At 34.9% G+C, this 21,992-nt stretch overlaps 2 long non-coding RNA genes across 2 annotated transcripts in view; both read right to left on the bottom strand.

Moving 5' to 3' along the window:
* Positions 1-355: 355 nt before the first annotated feature.
* Positions 356-21,992, bottom strand: part of LOC138128123 (uncharacterized) — a 145,630-nt gene continuing 123,993 nt past the window's right edge. Inside the window, exon 3 of the long non-coding RNA XR_011158544.1 lies at positions 356-854. This is a non-coding gene — a long non-coding RNA (uncharacterized lncRNA). The remainder of the gene's footprint in view (positions 855-21,992) is intronic.
* LOC138128129 (uncharacterized) lies at positions 10,889-11,872 on the bottom strand. The gene is made up of 3 exons (XR_011158554.1): positions 11,784-11,872; positions 11,420-11,577; positions 10,889-11,336 (listed from the first exon to the last, which is right to left on the bottom strand). It is a non-coding gene; the product is annotated as an uncharacterized lncRNA (long non-coding RNA).

The raw sequence follows: 21,992 nt of genomic DNA, 5'->3' as shown, positions 1-21,992 counted from the left end.
TTTGTGGAGCTACATCTGCATTTATGTGAGGTTGGTTCGGACTGATTCCAATACGATGGCGTCCCCGATCCTCCATTTAACCCCTCTGGATTTTAATTTTTGGGGCCACACGAAAGATTTGGTATACGAACTTGAAATAAATACAAAAAGCCAACTCCAGAAACGCGTAACAGACGCCGCGAACCAGATTCGTAAAAACCCAGAAATGCTGAATTCTGTTTATGAAAATTGGTACCAGCGTACTCAAATGTGCTTAAATGCCAACGGAAGGCACACAGAACATTTATTATAAAATAATGTTTCTAGACTAGTTTACCTTTAGATATTCTCAGTTAGAGTTGAAAGTACGAATATGTAAAGTCTAAATAAATTTATTCGATACATTATTTTGGTTATTTAACCACAATTAAGACGATACTCTTATTACACAGTTCTTCCATAATTTTGCACACACACTACCTCTACATTTATTTACACATTGAGGAACACCACTTTATTTATTACTCATTCATCTCAGTCTACAAAATCAGCTTTTGTACCTAAATAAGCTGGTGAATTAACGCACGCAGTGTACAGCGTTTTCAATAAATGTCATTAATTTGATTTAGTTTGTCAGATTTGAGATTTGTCATAAACGATACAGATACCTATGTTGCTTAGATACTGTCATCCTTACAAACACCAACAATTAATTCCTGAGTAGGTACGTATTTTTGTGGTCAGCAGCGTCGAATGGGTGTGGATAGGGGTTAATTTATCCCCATTATTTTGGACCTAACGAAGGGGGGTTTTTTGGACTTGTTAGATCTTTCTAATGACCCAGAATTTTTTTGGCAGGTTATATCGGGACCACCCTGTATAGAAAAAATATTGACACCAATGAAAAAAAAAAACTGGAACTAGATGAAAGAAAAATAGCTCTAGAAGAGAGAAGGCTGAAGTTCGAAATACTAAAATACCAATTTGAAAATCCAACTTTCGTTTTTAATGATGAATAAGTTTACAAAACTAGAATTAAGCACGTACTAACAATAGTTATTTATGCACGGAGGGAACTGTAATTCAAAGAACACTTACGGTAATTATTTTAAGTGAGAATAACAACGTTTGACAGAATGAAAGAGTTGGGTTAAGGTATTTCGTCCAAATTATAAGACTACGCATGCGTCACCTCTACTATGTTAAGCTAACAGGGAGGTTTTGGTCGCTGTTATTTTACAGACGCTGTTACTAACATAATGTTCCTAACAGAGCGTTATAGTGGTTAGAGAATACCAATTTTGTAACAGACTGTAATTTTTACCCTAACAGAGCTCTAACAGAATGTTAGGAGTTACAGAATAGCCCCATTAATTTCAAATAAGTCAGCAAGCCGAAACTGTGAACAAGATGCATATTTTGCAAAACTGTTGTACAGACATGAGCGGTCATACACCCCGCCGGGTGTGGCGATTTTTCGCCAAATGGACGACTTGAATACCGCTTTTGCGACATAATTTTCTAATTGGCGATTGCCGACTAAATTGGGCGACTCGACCAATTGAATACAATTAGCTAAAATTCAAAAATACAGAATTTACAATTTACTTTAAAAATGTGAAAATATTTTCACAAAGCTGTACCTATGTAACAACTGGTCGGCACATTTTTTGCGTCCACTGAAACTGATGAAAGCGGCAAATCGGTAAACGGTAAACAGACCCTAGCCCATAGTAAAAATGCTAAAAATATTTATATATTTGTACTATGCGATGCCCTGACCCATGAAGGCTACCTGCAGTTATCTCTTTAACTCCCGCATCTTTCTAAATTTCTCTTTTCAACTTTCTTCAAAATAAATTAAGCAGGATCACGATTTCAAAATTCAAATACAAACTTACGAATGCTCAATTTTTCCAGTATTTATTTAAAAGTAGAAGTTGAAGTTGTCGGTCGTGTCCTCGCTCCTGTGTAATTGTTGTGTATTGTTTTGATTACATGATATAAACAAACGATTTGTGTTGGTGTGGTTACTGGTTATTAGTGTTATAGTGTTAAATCTTTCTCTGCTGTTATTGTAATTTATAAATAGAAGTAATTATACAAAATGCCAAACTACGTCAAGATACGAGAAAATATTCCAAACTCTGGGAAAAAGAAGATTGGGCCAAAGGTAATTCGAATTATTCTGAAAATGTAAATTTATACATCTAATGTATTTTTAGGATGGTTATTTGAAGCACCAGATTCAAGTATGTTAAAAGGTGCTTTTTGCAAAGTTTGCAAAACAAACTTATGAGCACATAAAGCAGATCTTATGAAACACACCAAATCCTATGCATAAAAAACAAATGAAATCACTGAATCCTGTACGTCATGGGCAGTCAACTTTAACAACTCATGTCGTCGTACAAGTTGGTAATAGAGAGAAGGAAAGAGATTTAAAATTAGCTGTCTAAAGTGCTTCTAGAAATAAGTGAGAATAGAGTCAATTGCTTTATTGCGCCCTAACAGCTGGGTATCAATCCCCAACCCGTTGCAGCAGGTCAAGATGTTGCGATTTTTTTGCAAGCAGAGGTCCTGGAAACCAGCCCAGCTGGCCAAATTCGGAGATACATTGCTATGCACTCAGCAATTCGAAGCATTCACCATTTGAGTGAACGAAATAAACAGTAGCAATAATTCTTTTGCAGACTTGAAACGAGCGCGACACACAGAAACAGTAGCCGAAAATCGGGTAACCGCAGCAAAAGAAGTTTGTGATGTGATAACAACACAACTGAAAGACAGATTTGCAGTTCGGGATATAACACAAAGTTTCCTGAACACGATTTTCAAAGTGCTACACAATGTTACCCTTATTTCGATGTCGGCAAATTAAGAACAGAACTGAATACACTATACAAAAGAGATGAACGCAATGGACGGAGTTTGCACATTGTTGAAGTTTTTGGAAGAAAATGAACTAAAAGGACCATTTTCAGAAATTTATAAATTGTGCAACATTGTCGCTACCACCCCGATGAATACGGCAAAAAGTGAACGGTGCCGTGCTTCTCTACATTTTTAAGATACTCTACGTTACAAGATCCACTTAGTGGTTTGGCAATGTTGTCAACTGAAAAGACAATGATCAAAAATATTTAAAACTTCAAAAATCAAGTAATAGACATTTTTGTGCGCGCCAAAGAGAAAAGGGCTGATTTTGTGTACAAGTAAGAATTTAAGGTGAGTACATATATATTTTAAGATGCACCCACCAAATCTCTGTGCCTACGAGCCGCCACTTTTTAAAAATCAAAAATCCCATTGTTTATGAATTGGATAAATTAAACTTATTGTTCCAAAAAAATGATGAAGTTTAATTAATAGTATATTGTTATATAAGTGAGGAAAGGGATGCATTGCTAAACGAGAATGACAATTGGATCACGAGCGATAGCGAGTTGATCTAATCATTCAAGTTTAGCAATGGACCTTTCCTCACGTATATAACATACTATTTTTTCCAACGTCAAGAGCTTTCGGTTTATCTTGCATAGGTATTATCAATTTATTATTTTATACAAATCAACATAGAAGTAAAATTTGAAAATCACGTTTCCATGCTCACAGTAAACAATAAAATTTAATTAATGAATGTCAAGTCGTGTTTTTACCAAAACTTGAAAATCAATCAGAATTTACTAAACAAATAGTGATGGAAGTAGAAGATAGTGTTGTAAATTTACCAAATACAGAAATTAAAGAAGCAGCGAACTAGGTATCTTTGGAGTTTTTACCTATAAAATCTCAAGCACGCTACGGAAAGGAATACAATGCGTTACTGAGATGGAGACAAGTAGTAAGAAGCGCTAGTTTGGCTTCAACGTCAAGCTCTGTACCGACACGTTATTTAGAAGAAAAAAAAACAGGAACATTTGGAGTTTTAATTCGTGTAAAAAATTGTACATTTAATTTCTATAATACTGATAAAAAAGTTAAGTATCTTTGTTAAGTGCTAATTGTTAATAAAGAATTCTTACAAATGTATATTTGAACGTTATTTTAAAGAAAGTATGTACATACCTAAATGGGGATCAAATTTTTGTTTTACTTTCCCCACTAGTGAGGGAAGTGATTTACTTTCCTCACCTGTGATGCAAACGCCTTCTTTCATCTCTAAATTGAGTGATGGAAATGTCATTTTCAGACTTGACGTTGGAAAAATTAATTTTCCTTCTAGCGTCAAAAAAGATGAAACCAGTATTTTTAAATAATGGCAATGATCTGATTATTAAATCTTTTGATAATCCGTTGGCGTTTGTTAGGGAAAATGAAGCAGATTTCAGCATAGAATATTTAAAGGCCATAGAGAATCATAAATTAGAGAATGCAGATAAATTTAATTTAGAATGTTTTAATTACATAAAAAGACTCTTAGGTGAGTTGATCAAAAGGTTGCCTGATAATTTGGAAGATTTTGGTAATGGTGACAGAAGTAGCCATATTGCAAACCATGCAAATGTGTTTATGGTGAAAGGCATACACCGCCAGTGGAAACAGGCAGTGTCTTTCGACTTTAGCAGTGGTTCCATAAAATACCAAAAACTTAAGCCACTGTTACTAGAAATTATCAAAGAATGCAAACAGATTGGTTTGGAAGTAGTAGCCACTGTTTGTGACCAAGGTTCAGCAAACCAAGCTGTAATAAATTCCCAACTGAAAGACACCCATAACAAGTACATTGAAAATGGGGTACAGAATACATTTTGTGGTTTCACAACGGATGGAACTGATGATGTTAGGTATACCCTTATATGATGTTCCTCATTTATTTAAGGAGATTCGGAATAATTTGCTAACAAAAGACCTTCACTTTGAGGAAAATGGTCTGAAGAAAATTGCCGGATGGGATCACATCAAGCAATTTTATATGCTGGACAAAATGGAAGATGTACGCCTGTGCACCAACCACTGAAACGAGGAATATCAGAAACATCTCCCCATGAAGAGTTTTGGATAAAAGCAATTTCTACATAACGCAAAGAAAAAAAAGTTGTATAGGTACCTGCTGCAAATCTCGTTAAGACGATTAAAGGTTTTATTAATTTAAAAAATAAATAACTGCAGAAGGTAAAGTACATTTTGCCTAGAGCAATAAATCAGGATTGCCTGTGGCGCATTTCGTGACATCTTTCAAATCTCTTTTGATTAACAATTTTTTTTCTCGGCATTCTACAGGCGCCAATCGTGAAAAAGACTTCACAGTTGGTGCTCTGGATAATTTACGTTCGTTCTAAACTGGACAGGTAATGGCCGGTGTCAGCAGATGTGGAGGTGGTTCTGCCTGATTTACCACTTCATTGCAAAAAAAGCCGAGTGGCTAAAGCGACACTGGCTTATTTGGCTGGGTGCATCGCCAAAACACTGTTGAAAAAACATGGTACGTGTACCACTTGCAGAGAAGTGCTGCCACGTACCTACTCATGGTGATGTACCCATAGAAGTAATTGAGGCTCGCAACTTTAATGCCCGGTTGCACAAAGCTATTGTTAATTGATGATTACTTAACGGCTCATCATATTTGATTGTTTGTTAAAAAATAATCCCGTTGCACAATAGCTATTTATGTAACCAGTTAGGAAATGCGTTATTTTGTGTAACGAGTGGAATATTTGCGGGACGAGCGCAGCGAGATCCCGCAAAATCACACGAGTTACACAAAATTGCATTTCCTAACGTGTTACATACAAGATTTTTTCTAATTTTGACAAAAAAAAGTTTCTTCAAACGTTAAACGAAGTAATGAATTTCATTAATAATAAATTATTATTGTGTTAAAATATCAAGTAGGTAAGTAGGCACGGTTATTTTGCTTAAAAACAAAAAATATGACAGTGTCAAATTGATGATACAATAAATTTTTCCTAACCAGTTAGGAAAGATTTTACTTTTCGTAACCAGTTACGAAAAGTGTAACGTTTCCCAACGTCAATTAATTTTGAAAAGTGTCACTTTATATGTCATAATTGGTCATTAATTATAAGTGAACTTGACAACACCGCCAAAATAGTGCTCTGACTGCTCTGATTGGTGATTAACATTTTTGACATTTAACGCGGATATTCGTTTGTAACGTCCTAACCTGTCGTATTAATTGATATGGAAGCCAAAAAACGGGTTAATTTCACCCAACGTGAAAAAGAAACTCTCATTTCCGTTGTGGCCAAGTGAGTATTTACGATTCTAATGAGAATGTTCGTGTTTTTATTATTGTTACAACAAAGCCCTAACATAACCTAAAATCTCAATTTGTCCGCTTCCAATTCGTTAATCCTCTATTTTAGTTATAAACTTATAGTAGAAGACAAATCAACCAAAGCCTTCATGGTAGACAGAAAAAAAAAGCATGGGAACAAATTGAAAATCATTGTAATTGCTCGGCTGAGACTGAATCTCGAAACAGCAAAAGTGCTGTATGAAAATTTAAAAAGAGAAACCAAAAAATCTGTGGCTGAGCAACATATAAGCCTAGAATAATTGCTGGGGTCAGAAGTGAAAGAATTTAAGCGTTTTTTTTAAATGAAAAATGACAAGTGAAAATTATTGTAAACAACTGGAATTATAAAGTTTGTCCAGCGAGAGATTGGTTGACATGAGTCACTAAATTCTATGTAGAGAAAGTACTACCTAGCGCACGTAAAATTTGAAATATATCCTTCAAGCAGTAACATTTTTGTCCTGAAATTATGGTCTCATTAATGTATTCTAGTGCATTTTGTAGTGTTGGATTAATTTAAAATCTCCCAATCTCACTGGAAGAAGTATAGCATTACAGTATATAATTCAAGTCCATTTTCTGCCTTAAAAGGATATAATATAGCTGTTAAAATTTAATTTACTATTACTTGTGTAATTTAACACAATTTGATTAACACATGTCAACATGTGAAGTGAGGTTATTCGTTCCTAAAGGCCGCTTTACAGCATATGCGAGTGGAATGACAGTGGACGAAATTTTTTGTCCGCCATTACACTGCTATTTTGTTTTTTTTTCTGTTTTTGTCGTTTCAATAGAGAGACAGCGAGGAAGCAAATCGTGACGTCACCTCAAAAGGGTAAAAATTGGACTATAGTTCAAAGATACGTGAAGTTACTAGATAATGACGTCATCGCAAATGGGTAAAAATTGGACTCGAATAACTATTTTAGCGTTAAAATTTGATTAATAGTGTCAGTTGTTTGACGTTTATAAGCTAAAGATAGCAGAAATACGAAAAGCCTTTACATTTGTATTAATCATTGTCCGTTATTTTCTTCAAAAGATTTTTCTGCAAGTAAGAGATTCAACCACTAAAGTGCACAGATAAATACGTCCAAACTACAAGAAATGAGAAAATCTAAAATTTGCCAACAAAAAGATTTAATGCTCTTGTAAAATGCTAATTTTATGACTGACGGGTCTCGAAAGGGTACCTGCTGCACTGTTAGACTGATCCAAGAATTCTGAATTATTCTGCAACTTTAACTACACCTCGCCCAAAAGTTTTATTACTATGCGACAGCCTTAATAGAGTGAGTGTTTTTGAACTTTTGGAAGAACTTATGGACACATACAAATTCATACCATCTTGCATTTATAATTGTGACGAAACAGGAATGACCACAGTTCCCAACAAGCCCTCACGAATTTTGTCCCGCAAGGGGAAGAAGCAAATCGGATCTTTGTCGTTCGCTGCAAGGGGGACTACGGTCATTGCTGAAATATGCTGTAATGCAGCTGGACAGTTTGTACCCCCGTTAATTGTGTTTCCACGTGTTAGGAGAAATCCAGCTTTTGAAGAGGGGTTGCGTCCCGAAACGGTTGCGATTTACCATCCCTCTGGGTGGATGCAAACTGAAATTTTCGCTCCTACCTGGATTAACCATTTTATACAATTTACAAATCCGTCGAAAGAACGTCCTCTATTACTAATCCTTGATGGTCACATGACCCATGTAAAAAATATTTCGTTGCTAGAAATTCCACGACAGAATCATGTGCATATTTTAGTTCTGCCGCCACATACAACACACTGCCTGCAGCCTATAGACGTCTCTTTTATGTTTCCTCTGAGCAGCTACTACGAACAAGAGGTGAAATGTTGGTTAAGAAAGAACCCCCGCAAGGTAGTGACAGTCCAATTATTTGGGCAGGCTTTTCAAAGGACTGCTCAAAATGCCATAAGTGGGTTTAGAAATACGGGGATATGTCCTCCGAATCACATATTCTGAGCTAGTTCGCAAATCTGCATTACACATGATTTCATTGTTCAGTTAACTTCGTAAGAAAGTAATAATTTCCTTGAATAAAAATAATAATCAAGGTTTGTTTAAAATATTCACCTCGACCACTAGTGGAATAGTCACTAGTAATATCCCGAGTGCATGTCAAATTATCGACAATTTGACATGCACGAGAGGATATTTTGGCAGACTATTTCCTGAGAAAAATTTACATGATAAGTAGAGCTCGTGCCAACTCTCATGATCGATGACGCAGAAACCAAAATCCGTACCGACGCGGCTGTACTATTCGAACTAAAAACATTGGTACTATTTTTTCACACTTTACAGATTTGTGAGCTAATTTATGTTGCTGTTTATTTGGCGACAGGTCTCTAGACAATGTGGGGCATTCTAGTCCAAACCGTTGGACAGTGTAAAATGCAAATTTGGCGCTACCCTGAAAATTTTAACCAAACGACAGACGTTTTTAGGTTTCACTTATCAAAATTGGGCTCCGCCTTCGCGCAGCTTTTGTCAAGGTCATCGATCATGAGAGTTGGCACAAGCTCTAAGTACAAATAAATGTAATGATTTTTTAATTAAGACTACGCGAAAATTTAGCACTAGTGCAAATTATCGATAATTGCACTAGTGCAGTATTATCGCTGTAATTCGATCGCTATTGGGTAAAATTCAAATATTCGAGCTTTTTGATTGGCTTAAATTTTTCGAAGGAAATAGTCGACTGTAATTACACAAGAGGTTTCATTTAGTCGGATAAATATTTTTTGCAACGAAAACGTATTGCTTAGCAATTAGACGAGAAAAATTGGTACGATAAAACCACGACGGCCGTAGGCCGGAGTTGATTTTATCGTGCCAATTTTTCGAGTCTAATTGTCAAGCAATTAGTTTGAGTTGCAAATAAATATTTTTCCTGACTAAATGAAACCTCGAGTGTAATTCGGCGAGACAATTTAATGAATGAACAATACAAATTTAATTTTTTTATTTGGTATTAGAGGTATTAGATGCCTAGCAACTAAAGATATAAAGTTACCTGAGTGTTTTTGCCGGATAAAAGTTAGGGCAAACTTTTATTCGCTGTCAAAGTGACAAAATCACAGCGCCTTATGTGATTTTTTTATACATGAATTAAATTGTCGACTGTAATTACACAAGAGGTTTCATTTAGTCGGTAAAATATTTTTTGCAACGAAAACGTATTGCTTAGCAATTAGACGAGAAAAATTGGCACGATAAAAGCACGACGGCCGTAGGCCGGAGTTGATTTTATGCTGCCAATTTTTCGAGTCTAATTGTCAAGCAATTAGTTTGAGTTGCAAATAAATATTTCTCCTGACTAAATGAAACCTCGAGTGTAATTCGGCGAGACAATTTAATGAATGAAGTGACAAAATCACAGCGCCTTATGAGATTTTTTATACATGAATTAAATTGTCAGTTTTATTTTCACCACGACCTGCTAGATAGTCAGAGTGTCTATAGCGGCCTGGGCGTAGACCGAAAAATCCTATGTTCTCATGATTCTGACGTTTAGGGTTGATTTCGGGGGTTGCTGTTAGCAACTAACTGTCATGCTATCACATCGTCATGTGCATCGTGACAATTTTGACATGCAGTCCACACACATGTATCTGCATAATGCATGCAGTCATGCGTAGTTGTCCAGTGATAAATGATACATTACTTTAATTGTAATTACAGTTTGGATATTTTAAATGGCAAAAGCAAAATGTTGCGCACTGGTTCGGTTGTGCGGGAGGGACAAAGTTTCGGCGCCGCGTTTTTTGAAAATATCTCGCTCAGTGGCGAGTGCAAATTCATAGAATAATAATTTGCCCAAAATGATATTATATTCAAAACTGTACAAAACGTAAAATATCTTTTCCACTCATTTCCACCAAGAATGGCACGGATTAATTAAGCAAATATAGGTAATTGTTTTGTTGTGGACCCATCTTTATCTGAAATGACCCGCTTAGGAAATAATGTAGGTACTGCAAATCCAAGAATGAGATTATAATTTTAATATTAATCTAGAAATAGGTTTACAATATTACAACTAACGGAATTTGTTGTTGCTGCATTTACCGCAATATCAGTTCTAATATGATAAAAAAGCCAGTTCATAAACACTAACAGCAAAATGCTAAAAACCAGAAACACCACACAGAACTAGCATCAACAAAATTAATAAAATTGTTGTTATTAAAACTACTTTTAAACTGCGACACTCTTTGAGTCTTTGACACTGCATTTTGACATCTTCACTGAATTCATTGCATTTGTTTATGAGGTTATGATTATTTACTGACATTCCCCCCTAAAGTGGCGCCGTGGAGATCACAGGCACTAAAGCTTCGCCCAGGCAGATGTATAGTGAAATATGTCAATCATCAAGACGGCGGTGATTTTCACTAATGGAATATTCGCTGGAATTTTCTGTTACTAGGCTACGAAAGTAAATTTCTGCTATTTTATTGGTTAATATTTGAAAAATAACAGGTGAATTGAATAGTCATAAAATCTGTTAACATCTGTACTCTTAACATAACCTTAATTATGATTTGGTGTACAGCTGGTCCATATGCGCACATTTTAGGGTGGTACAGTATGTTTTTTACTTGATTTTGACAGTGACAATTGTTTATTACCCTTCTTATTTTAATTATTTGCTAAGAAAATACATTGAAAAGAGTCCAAGAAATTAGAAAATCATTAACATCAATACAATTAAGTTCTTATTTGTTTGTACGATTCTGCGAACATGTTTTTCTCATGCACATAATAATGTCTTGAGGCCGTTGGGGCTGCGAGCCAGATCACAACAGATAGGTACTGCCCACCAACACAAATAGTGCAACCTTGTATACAAATAAGAGTCTGCTGCTGCTTTACGAACCTTGGCTTCGGGTCATATTTAAAAAACACTTTTCATTGAGTAAATCTTTCCTATTCTTGAAAATTAAATTAAGGTACCTTATACTACACAAATGCATGGTAGTTTCTTACAAACGATACAACTGACATGTCAATTAATTCATCTATTGTCAATGTGCTCCAATAATTACTGCAACAATGACCTGCGATAATTAGAAACATATCCACTTACAAAACATATTTATCACATTCTGAGAAAACCACAATCAAGCGCTTAAAAACTTACCATTTAGTGGTGACTTCCTAATTGTTTCAAGTCTTCTCGACTGACTTCTTAAGCTGGTACTTCCTTTGTAAAACGTTGGCATTAAAATATCAAATCTTAAACGACAACTCATCTCTCTAAAACCACACACAACGGTCCTTTGATCGGCATAGTTCATTCTGTAAAATACAACAACATAAATAATACACACGTTCAACAGAAAATTCGATTTTGTTAATATAACCTAAAAATGGCAAATCCTCAAACAGTAAATTCTAGCCGGAAGTGCCGGATCCAAATAAACTAGTACAATTACGCAACTACTGCCTTTATAATTTAAAACGTTATCAAAAATGTACATAATAAACAAAATATGAAAACTTACAATTGCATTTGTCCCATTCTCACTGTGTGAACACCAGCACCAAAATAAAAAACACGTGTTCGCGGGCCTAAAGTCCCTAGATGAAAGAACGGCAAACGGCACTGATCTCTATGATACACCATAGACGTCAGTAGCGAACTGGCAATACTGGCATGGCATCCATTTTGCCTCCGAAATAGCCTCAAATTTAAAATCAGAAATACGGGCCCCAATATACGCTTTACGAGTTTATCAAATAAACCAAAATTGAAATATGTAGTATTTTTAATCACAAAAAAATATATACAGGGCAAGTCACATAAGGCTTATTTCTGAATTTATTTTGTACTATGGCGGACAAAAAATTTGAACGACTTGTTATTCCTTTGACATATAAATGTAAAACTGACTTTATGGTCAACTAACCTCATTTTTTATTTTTGCCTTTCTTGTTATGTCACCAGTGACAGATTAGTCAATCATAGATTAAAACAAAAATTTTGGTGTGCCTATGTCGGCTCACGAATGGTGAACGTGGAGGAATCTTAATCGTTTCGTCTTTGCAGTCGAAATTGCGAAAGTCGCTGCAGTCCCTAGACTATCGAGTGGTGTAGAACTGTAGAATGTAGATATACGTACAGTTAATTTCAAAATTATAGAGTACACCTAATTTTCTACAGTGTAAAAAGCACTTACATTTCTTGTCAATGATCAATGTCAATTTTGACAAACAAAATATCTAATCTAACCGAAAACGCGAAAGTTCTCATTCTTTCCAAATTAGAAGAAAGGTGGTCGATCCGAAGGGTAGCCCACTATTATAACATCGCCAAGAGCACTGTGCAGAGGATAAAACAGACACTATTATGGTGTTCTTAAATCAACGACATTTTATGTTGTGAAACTTACCTAACCTATATAAAAAATATGACACTCAAATTTCAAAAAGGCATCTTTACATGCGGAAAAAACTGTAATAAATCGACTTCTTGATTTTTGAGGTGTACTCGATAATTTTGAAATTAACTGTACCTATCTAGTTCTTAAAGGTTTAGCATCAACACAAAATCAGGAATGTCTTCATCATAGATGAAACCAAATTTAGTTCTATTTACGTCAGGACAGAACGACCCAACAGGTTGTATTTTGGTACGCAAATATCAAAAAATTCAAAGTAGAGATCAATTCACAATACTAAGAAATTATAACATTTATTTATTAAACTTAAAATTAAAAGTTGAAAATAAAAAAAAAATTACAAATAAAACTGAAGAAGTCAATATTTGATCATTGCTCCATTTTGTTGTACAACCAAGAGCAATCTATTCCTCATGGACAGGCACAGATTTCGGTGATAGTTCGAGGGTGTCTCGTTCTGTTCCACGGACGACACCCGCCTTCTTCCAGAACCTGGACGCCGAACCACCGTCCCAGTGTGTTGCCACTTCCGCATAGTGCCCTTCGATAACCCTAAATTCGTCGAAATTTTCCCATACGACATACCCCTCTGGTGAAGGGTTACTATTTTGGCTTTAGTAAATTCAGATTCGGCTGGCATTGTATCACTAAATTATTATTATAAACTTGATAGACGTTTACTTCAAACCGTCAATTTTTCGATTTAATTTATAAACGTCATAATAACAGTAAAGGGCAGCTTACAATGACATTTTTTGATACGCCAAAATTTGATCGTTCAAAATTTTTTGTCCGCCATAGTACGCAACCAAAAATACTAATTAGGCTGACTACTTGATACCATTTATAATGTCATTTAATCAACGTAGGTATGTAATTTGGCTAAAAATGTCACAATGACGTTTTCCTGTTCTGATTAATGAAATCAAAAATTAAATTCATCAACTGCCATTTTGACATTTTTAGCCAAATTATATACGTGGATTACTAAATAAAATCACATTATAAATGGTATCAAGTGGTCAGCGTAATTAGTATTCTTCGTTTCACTCGCGTTTTAAAATGGCCCACGCGTGCCAAAAAAGACCCAATTTACACATGAACGAGTTGAATACAACGTTTTTTTGTTCGACGAGCCCCTTAAAGGCTCAAATCACTTAAAACCTTTAAAATTAGCTTGACGTTTCGTTTTGACAAGTTGTGACATTTATCAAATTCCGTTCACACAGGAGAAAATTCTCAAATTCTGACAGTGTCGAACAAAAAATACAGTATAAATACTATCAAACAGACACAAATTGACATAAATTGACAAATTAAATTTCCAATTCACATTAGGTCAAATTTCATTTTCCGTTTTTTTTTAAGCCAACTGTATTACACGGCTAGAAAATGTTTTGCAAGTGCTCGCACTTGTGAGCCTCGGCTGGCGCCTCTGCCCCATAAACCGTGCTTGCACTAGCAAAATGTAATTTTCTAGCCTTGTAATACAAATATATATAACTATTTATTTAATATTTGCAAGAACAATGAACAAGACGCACAACAACACATCTGCTACTTTTAAACGGAGCATTTAAAATGTTAATGTTACTTTTGAGGGAAAAGTGAATTCGACATTTTACAAACAATGCTGTAAGTTTCGCAACAATAGGTACCACACCATTCACGATGTTTTGGCATAAGGGGAGGCCATGGAAAAAGTGCATTTAAGTTGGTATACCTCCTACGTATGCTGATAGATTGCACGTCTTTAAATTTTAGTTCCAAAACATAATGCAGTGAAAAATACTAAACTCTCCATCTCAATTGTTTCACGTTATGTAGAAAACCGTTGCAGCCTTACAATTCCCGCCACACACACTTGTTTCTGTGTCTGTCTTCTGTCAAAAAAAAAAGTGTGTGCTTAAGTCCGCACGACAGAAGTGAAAACTTCTACGATGCTCATTACTGATTTTAAGTACAGTAGACACTCTATACTGTGAACATCGGGTAACGGAAACCTCCGGCTAACGTGAACAGCGTTGTTCATTGCATTAACCACTGTATAACGTGAACATGAACCTATCCGCTAACGTGAACATTCAATTCCAGCTGATTCTGGACTTTTATCGTTCTTAGAATTACAACTCCAGACACAATATGCCCAACGAGGAACGTGGCTCATTTCGTTTTGCTTTAGTTAACTCCGTTACACAACATAGTGCGTACCATTTGCAATGTCTCTAAAAAAAACAATGTGCTTGACACTTCGCGAAAAAGCTCTTGTCATTGAAGAGCTAAATAATGGTTTAACTGTAACAAGTTTATCTAAAAAATATGGTGTGGCAAAATCTACAATCTGTAAAATAAAAAAGAACAAGCAAGTGATTTTAAATGCTGTGACCGATACCTATGTTGGACCGGGGAAAAGAAGAACGTTAAAGAGCTCTGAGTTACCAAAGATGGAAAAAAGACTATACCACTGGTTTACAACTCAACGAAATAAAAATCTTGTAGTGTCTGGTGAAATGATAAAGGAAAAAGCAAAATTATTACACTCTGAAATAAAGGAAAGTTCGAAGGAATTTACTGCCAGTGAGGGATGGCTACAAAGGTTTAAACGGCGTTTTGGTATTAGGTTTTTAAAGATTTCTGGAGAAAAACTTTCCTCGCAGCCGGAACTTGTAGATCCTTTTAAATTAGAATTAAAAAACAAAATCCAAGAGCTAAATCTCACATTGGATCAACTCTACAATGCTGATGAGACCGGTTTATATTGGAAACTTCTGCCAGATAGAACATTTGTTTCGTCAACAGAAAAGACAGCTCCTGGTCGAAAAACCGAGAAGCAACGAATCACTTTTTTGGCTTGCACCAATGCTACTGGAAACCATAAAGTTAAACCACTGGTTATCGGTAAAGCCAAAACACCACGAGCATTTAAAAATTTTGCCTGTCCTGTGGATTATGACCATTCAAAATCTGCGTGGATGACAGCAGCCATCTTTAAAAATTGGTTTCATATGTCTTTTGTACCGCAAGTAAGTTTTTTAATGAATCGGTCTTGCATTGTGTGCCCTTTTCTGTTCTGGTTATAGGTTAAACGTTTCTTAAAAAGTAAAGGTCTCCCAATAAAAGCCTTACTTGTGTTAGATAATGCTCCATCACATCCACCAGAAGAAGATCTGAAGAGTAAAGATGGGGAAATAGTAACAATGTATCTACCACCAAATGTTACTCCACTTATCCAGCCCATGGATCAAAATGTAATCAGACTGACAAAGCTGTATTATAGGAAAAGCCTTCTTGCCAGCATTGTAGCAAATGACTCAAACATCACCGAATCACTAAAAAGTTTGACCATTAAGGATGCGATTGTAAATCTAATGGGCGCATGGAATCGTCTTGATTCAAAAATGATTGCAAAATGCTGGAGAAACATTTTACAAGTTTCCGAAAATAATGAAGACGAAGACGATTTGCCCCTGTCAGTTTTAAGGACACGGTACCTAGACAACGTAGGTCCAGTATCTGAAGTATCAGATCTGCTCAATACAGTGTTACCGGAAAATACATTTAAGGAGGTAGATGTGTTGGAATGGAATAGCATCGACGATCAGTGTACAAATCAAAGTGACGATGAAGACAATGAGGTTGTTGAAACTGAAGAAGACCGACCAATTTCAGCTACAAAAATTTCACCAGAGACTGCAATAAATGCTTTGAATACAACAATTCAATGGGCAGAATGTAGCGGGATAAGTATTGCAGATGTTATGGTCCTCAAACAGTTACGGGAACAAGCAGTCAAGCAGACAATTGAACAAAAAAAGAAACAAAAAAAAATTTTAGACTTTTTTCAGAAAATATAATAATGTAGTTTGCATTTATAAATAAACTGTTTAATATTTCACTAATTATTATTGATTAAATCAAAGCTATTAATGCACAGAAACTACCTTTCGTTAATGTGAACAATTCGCTAACGTGAAAAGTGCCCGTTTTATTTTGTTCACGGTATCGAGTGTCTACTGTAATAGGTATGTACAGTCGATGGACAAATAAAACTGGGACAAAAATGACAATCACGTAAGTCAAAATTTACAAATTTGCATCGTTTAATTACGGCTTTATCATAAATAGGTTAACTTTTGTATGACATATTATATAGACACTGACAAATATATTGACAATTCAATGGTCTGATTTACATAGATTAAATTTTAAGTGTCCCAGTTTTATTTGTCCACCGACCGTACCTACCTATTCTATAAAAAATATATCATTATGGACGACTTGGAGGAATAAGGAGCAAGGCATAAATAATTAATGTTATTTAAATCCAATGCTGTTTTTAAATAAACATCAAAAATCTGTATGTTTCAATAGAAACTGAAAATACGTCCGCTTTTAGGTACACTCTGGCAAAATTTGTGAGGTTAGGTTTGGATGTTTAAGTTTTATTTTATTGACGATGATATTAAATACAAGAGAAGTTTTTATAGCAATACCAATACCCTGTATTATGATAATTTGTCCATTTTCCTCTTCACATTTTGCTACACAAATTTTTCCAATAGATGAATTATTGTTGAAGCCATATAATTGCGAATTACGTATTAAATCCTACATTCATTTGTAAACGTACAATATTTGTCGTGTCTTTACCGTTTATATTACATATATAAAACTATACAGGGTATTTCACGAGTGATAATGAGCCTGACGGAATAATAAATTCAAGCCACAGTACATTTTCAAAAAAGCCGGACATTTTAATTTCAGTAGCCAGCTTTTTTCGGAAATATAATGTGGGTTGCATTTTAAATTACGTCAGGCTCATTATCACTCGTGAAATATCCTGTATATATATATATACAGTTACTCCTGCAGCTCTGCTCTGAAATCAGTCAGGTCACAACACAACGTACAATGAAAATTTAAAACTGACAAGTGACGCATAGTTGATTGTTTTTCGCTCGCTCTGCTAAAAAACTCGACTCCCTTGATTTTAGCTTGCCGTGTCGTGCTGCGAACGATTTTCGCTTGTGCTGCGAACGATTTTACCGTGTCGCATGAAACTAATTCACTGCCCGGGAATAAAATGTATGTGGCACGCCTAAAGAAGTTTTCATTTCAAAACGTACAATCTATCAGAGTCAGGAGCAGTAAGGAGTACCTGCAGTCTGTTGAATTCGTGGAGGGAGAAAAGACTGGAGATGGCACTAATTCAAATACGTGTACCAGCCCGCGAAAACTACAGAGTGTTAGGATTTCGGCGTATTTCGGCGTATCGAATGACACGTGCTCCCCGTGACCTCATCATTGCTATTTGGAGCGGGACTGCCCGAATACAAGACTACACGTGGCCCAGAGGGCAAAGGACGGGAGTGTGGGCAGTTAGCACTGCACTCATAGTATTTTACGTAATCCATACATATATACTTATAACCTATATACTTGTATACCTACATCTTTATATATATATATGTATGGGGAAAGATACTTTTGAGGAGATTTCTAGCACGGAATGGTACTTTCGAGGAGAATTTGGGAATTTCGAGGAGCTCCTCGAAATTCCATGCAACGGAAAGGTACCTTTGAGGTATCAAGATCTCATTGGGATGTGCTGCCCACTACATGAACTAACACTGTATCGACACTGTAATGAGTTTAACTAGACTATTGTCCCCTAGGTGGTGGAGTACATTACGAAATTATTTTCAAATATAGACAACAATTTCATTGCCATAAAACTCGTTTTCAACCCTTATTTTAATTGACAAAATGTTTATAAATTATTATTATTACTCTAAATTAGCTTTTCAATCCTTATTTTGGCATAATAAAAATCTGCCTTTAAATAAGTTCTTCCACATGATCAATCATATCCTTCATCCCGTTTTAATCAACAATTTGTAAATCCAAGAATTTTTAGTTCTAATGTTAACAATTTTGATAAGAAGTTACCCTCCAACCTTTTTTCATGTTTGTGAAAGCAAAATACCACAAACGTTAACTGTCTAATTTCGGATAATGATCAACGGTATTTTTTTTAATTTTCACCCCCTGCGTTTACTTTTACAATTCTAAATGTCGTAAAAGTTTTTTAAAGTGTTGTGATCATCTTAAAAACTGTCACAACACTAATGGCTAATCAAAAATTTTGTTTTGCTCATAACTGGCTTATTTACAAATCTGTGCCGCAACCCCCTACACACGAATTGGTACTTTTGAGAAACCGTAACTCCTTGAAAGTATCATTAGATACATAAACTCTATTATCAAGGGCAATGATATTTTTTTGTTCTTTTACCCTCAAACCTTTGAAAAACTACCCCCTTTTTTAAATTTGCTCCCATAATTTTTTTGTTTTTTAGCATTGATTGTTCACGCTAAGAATTATTAGTTTTAATGTTAAGAGTGTGACAAGAAAATACCCCCCCACCCTCTTTCAACCCGCAAACTTTTTTTATGTACAAAAAAGCAAAATACTACAAACCTTAACTGTCTAATTTCAGATGACGAACAAACAGTAACTTTTTTTCAATTTTCACCCTCCACTTTTCCTTTCAAAATCCAAAATCTCGTAGAAGTTTTTTAAAATGATGCGATCATCTTAAAAACTGTCACAACATTAATGGCTAATCAAAAATTTTGTTTTCCTCATAACTGGCTTACTAATCTGTGCCGTAACCCCCTACATACGAATTGGCACTTTTGAGAAACAGAAACTCCCTGAAAGTTTCATTAGGTACATAATCTTCATTGACTATGTATCTAATGATCCTTTCAAGGAGTTTCTGTTCCCTTACGGGAAATGATATTTTTTTGCCGTTTTGCGTTCAACCATTTGAAAAACTACTCCTTTTGTAAATTTTGTAAAAGTAAAAATTATTTTTGTGAAAACTTAAGAAAATAAAAAATGCAAGTAAAGAATTAAAATAAATTTCAATTATTGAAGGACACTTTATCCACTTTTGCAATCTTTAATCTATGTCAAGGAGACTCCGGGTGGTCTATACTTACAAAAATGATTTGAATCAAAAACTTTGAAAAGACTTTTTAAACGAAAGGTTAGTCGACTCCATTTTCTATTTATAATTTTTAGTTCCTAATATCATTTTAGGGTCAATTTTGTCTTCAAGATTTGTTTTTTTAATAATATAAATTCATGTTTATGTAACATCATTTCCAACAGAACATAACCTTAAAAAATTGATATCACGTAAAGATACTTTTGAAGAGCACGAATTCCCCAAAAGTACCTTTGCGAGAATTGAATCGGTATATTCGGAATCAGTGCTTTTTAATTCGTTTGTGATTTGGACAATTGCAAGTATTTTTAGTACTGTTTAATAATCACTAATGAAGTAAAATCGGTTGTAAAAAATATTTCGCCAAATACTAGAAGAGTCACTCGATTCCATTTCATATTTAATATTTTTTAAAATGGGGTTACTGCGGGATTCCTGTTGATAATAATTTAATGTCAACTTTGCCCTCAAGATAATTAGGTCTTTTTAAAAAGACTCAGAGAGGCCGACATACTCTGTAACATCATTTCCACTAGAACATACCTATATAACCTCAAAATTGATATGATGTAAAAGTACTTTTGAAGAACATAAATTCCCCAAAAGTACCTTTGCGAGAATTGAAGAATGATTCGGAATCCGGCTTTTTAATTCGTTTGTGATTCGGATAATTTCAAGTATTTTTCTTTTCACTAATCAATTAACATCCGTTGTAAAAAACATTTCCCAAATACTAGAGGGGTCACCCGATTCCCTGTCATATTTAATATTTTTAAGAATGGGGTTTTGCAGCGGCATTCCTGTTGATAATAATTTAATGTCAACTTGGTCTTCAAAATAATTAGGTATTTTTAAAAAGGATCAAAAAGGCCAGCACAGTCTATAACATCATTTCCAATTGAACATATTCCTAAAACGCATATCACGTAAAGGTACTTTTGAGGAACACGAGTTCCCCAAAAGTACCTTGCGAGCCATTGCAAGGACGGCGATGTTGAACACCTGATCGGTGCTTGACCCTGGTTTCGAGAGAATGAACTATTTATAGATTTAGAATCGAAATGTAATGTAGCCTTTGTTTAAAATGTGGGGCCTAATTAGGTGTTGTAAGGAGGAGTAAGTCGGGCAAGATTCTTAGGAACGATCTTGTACTCTGATGAAATAAATGTTAATTTTGTAGGTTTTGAGCAGTATTTCTTACAAGCAGTTGATTGTTTACTGAAAATAAAATTTGCATTTTGTTTTATTTAAATAATAACAATTAAAACGTATCGGTGTGTTATTTTATACAGGGTGTTATTTTTATTTATTTTTTTTATTAAAACGTATCGGTGTGTTATTTTATATAATGTACAGTAAGGTGTTGAAATGCGCATTCAGACTGGTACTGTCGAGAAAAAACAACCCCTGGACTCCTTTCGATGTAAAGTGCACCCATAAACCGTGGATTAAATTCGATAAAATGCAAACAAACAATTTGTGAAACAAATCTTCGGAAAGATCAATTTCTATTTTCACGTGTTGAACAATGACTGAGTCTGTTGGCAATGAAACAGTTGAAAAGTACTGGTGTTTTTTTGTCTCGTAATTGGCACTGACCGGATTTTTTAACTTGAGATGACATTAAATACATTTTTGGTTATGCCGGTTATGTTTATGCTATTCCAATCAGATTCCCTTTCATTCATTCATTTTTAAGAATGGGGCTGTAGCGGGATTAATTTTGATAATAATTTAATGTCAACTTTGTCTTCAAGATAATTAGGTCTTTTTAAAAAGGCTCACAAAGGGCAACATACTCTGTAATATCATTTCCAATAGAACATAACCTCAAATTTGATATCACGTAAAGGTACTTTTGAAGAACACGAATTCCCCAAAAGTACCTTTGCGAGAACTGAAGAATGAATTATTTGTTTGTGATTGGAATAATTTCAAGGAATTTTTAGTATTTTTTAATCACTAATCAAGTAGGATCGGTTATAAGCAATACTTCGCCAAATACTAGAGGTGTTGAAGCGGGATTCCTGTTGATAATAATTTAATGTCAACTTTGTCTTCAAGATAATTAGGTCTTTATAAAAAGGTTCAGAGAGGCCAACATACTCTGTAACATCATTTCCAATAGAACATAACCTTAAAATTGATATCTCGTAAAGGTACTTTTGAAGAATACGAATTCCCCAAAAGTACCTTTGCGGATTCCGATGACATTAATGAAATCGATGGCTTCTTTGGACCAAGGGTCTAAGGTTTCAAAGGCTAAACCTTTAAATACGTAATTTGATTAAAT

Source organism: Tenebrio molitor, chromosome 4 (genome assembly GCF_963966145.1).
Source record: "Tenebrio molitor chromosome 4, icTenMoli1.1, whole genome shotgun sequence".
Classification (NCBI taxonomy): Eukaryota; Metazoa; Arthropoda; class Insecta; order Coleoptera; family Tenebrionidae; genus Tenebrio; species Tenebrio molitor.
Note: the sequence above shows the minus strand (reverse complement) of the source record. Positions and strands in the feature narration are given on the sequence as shown.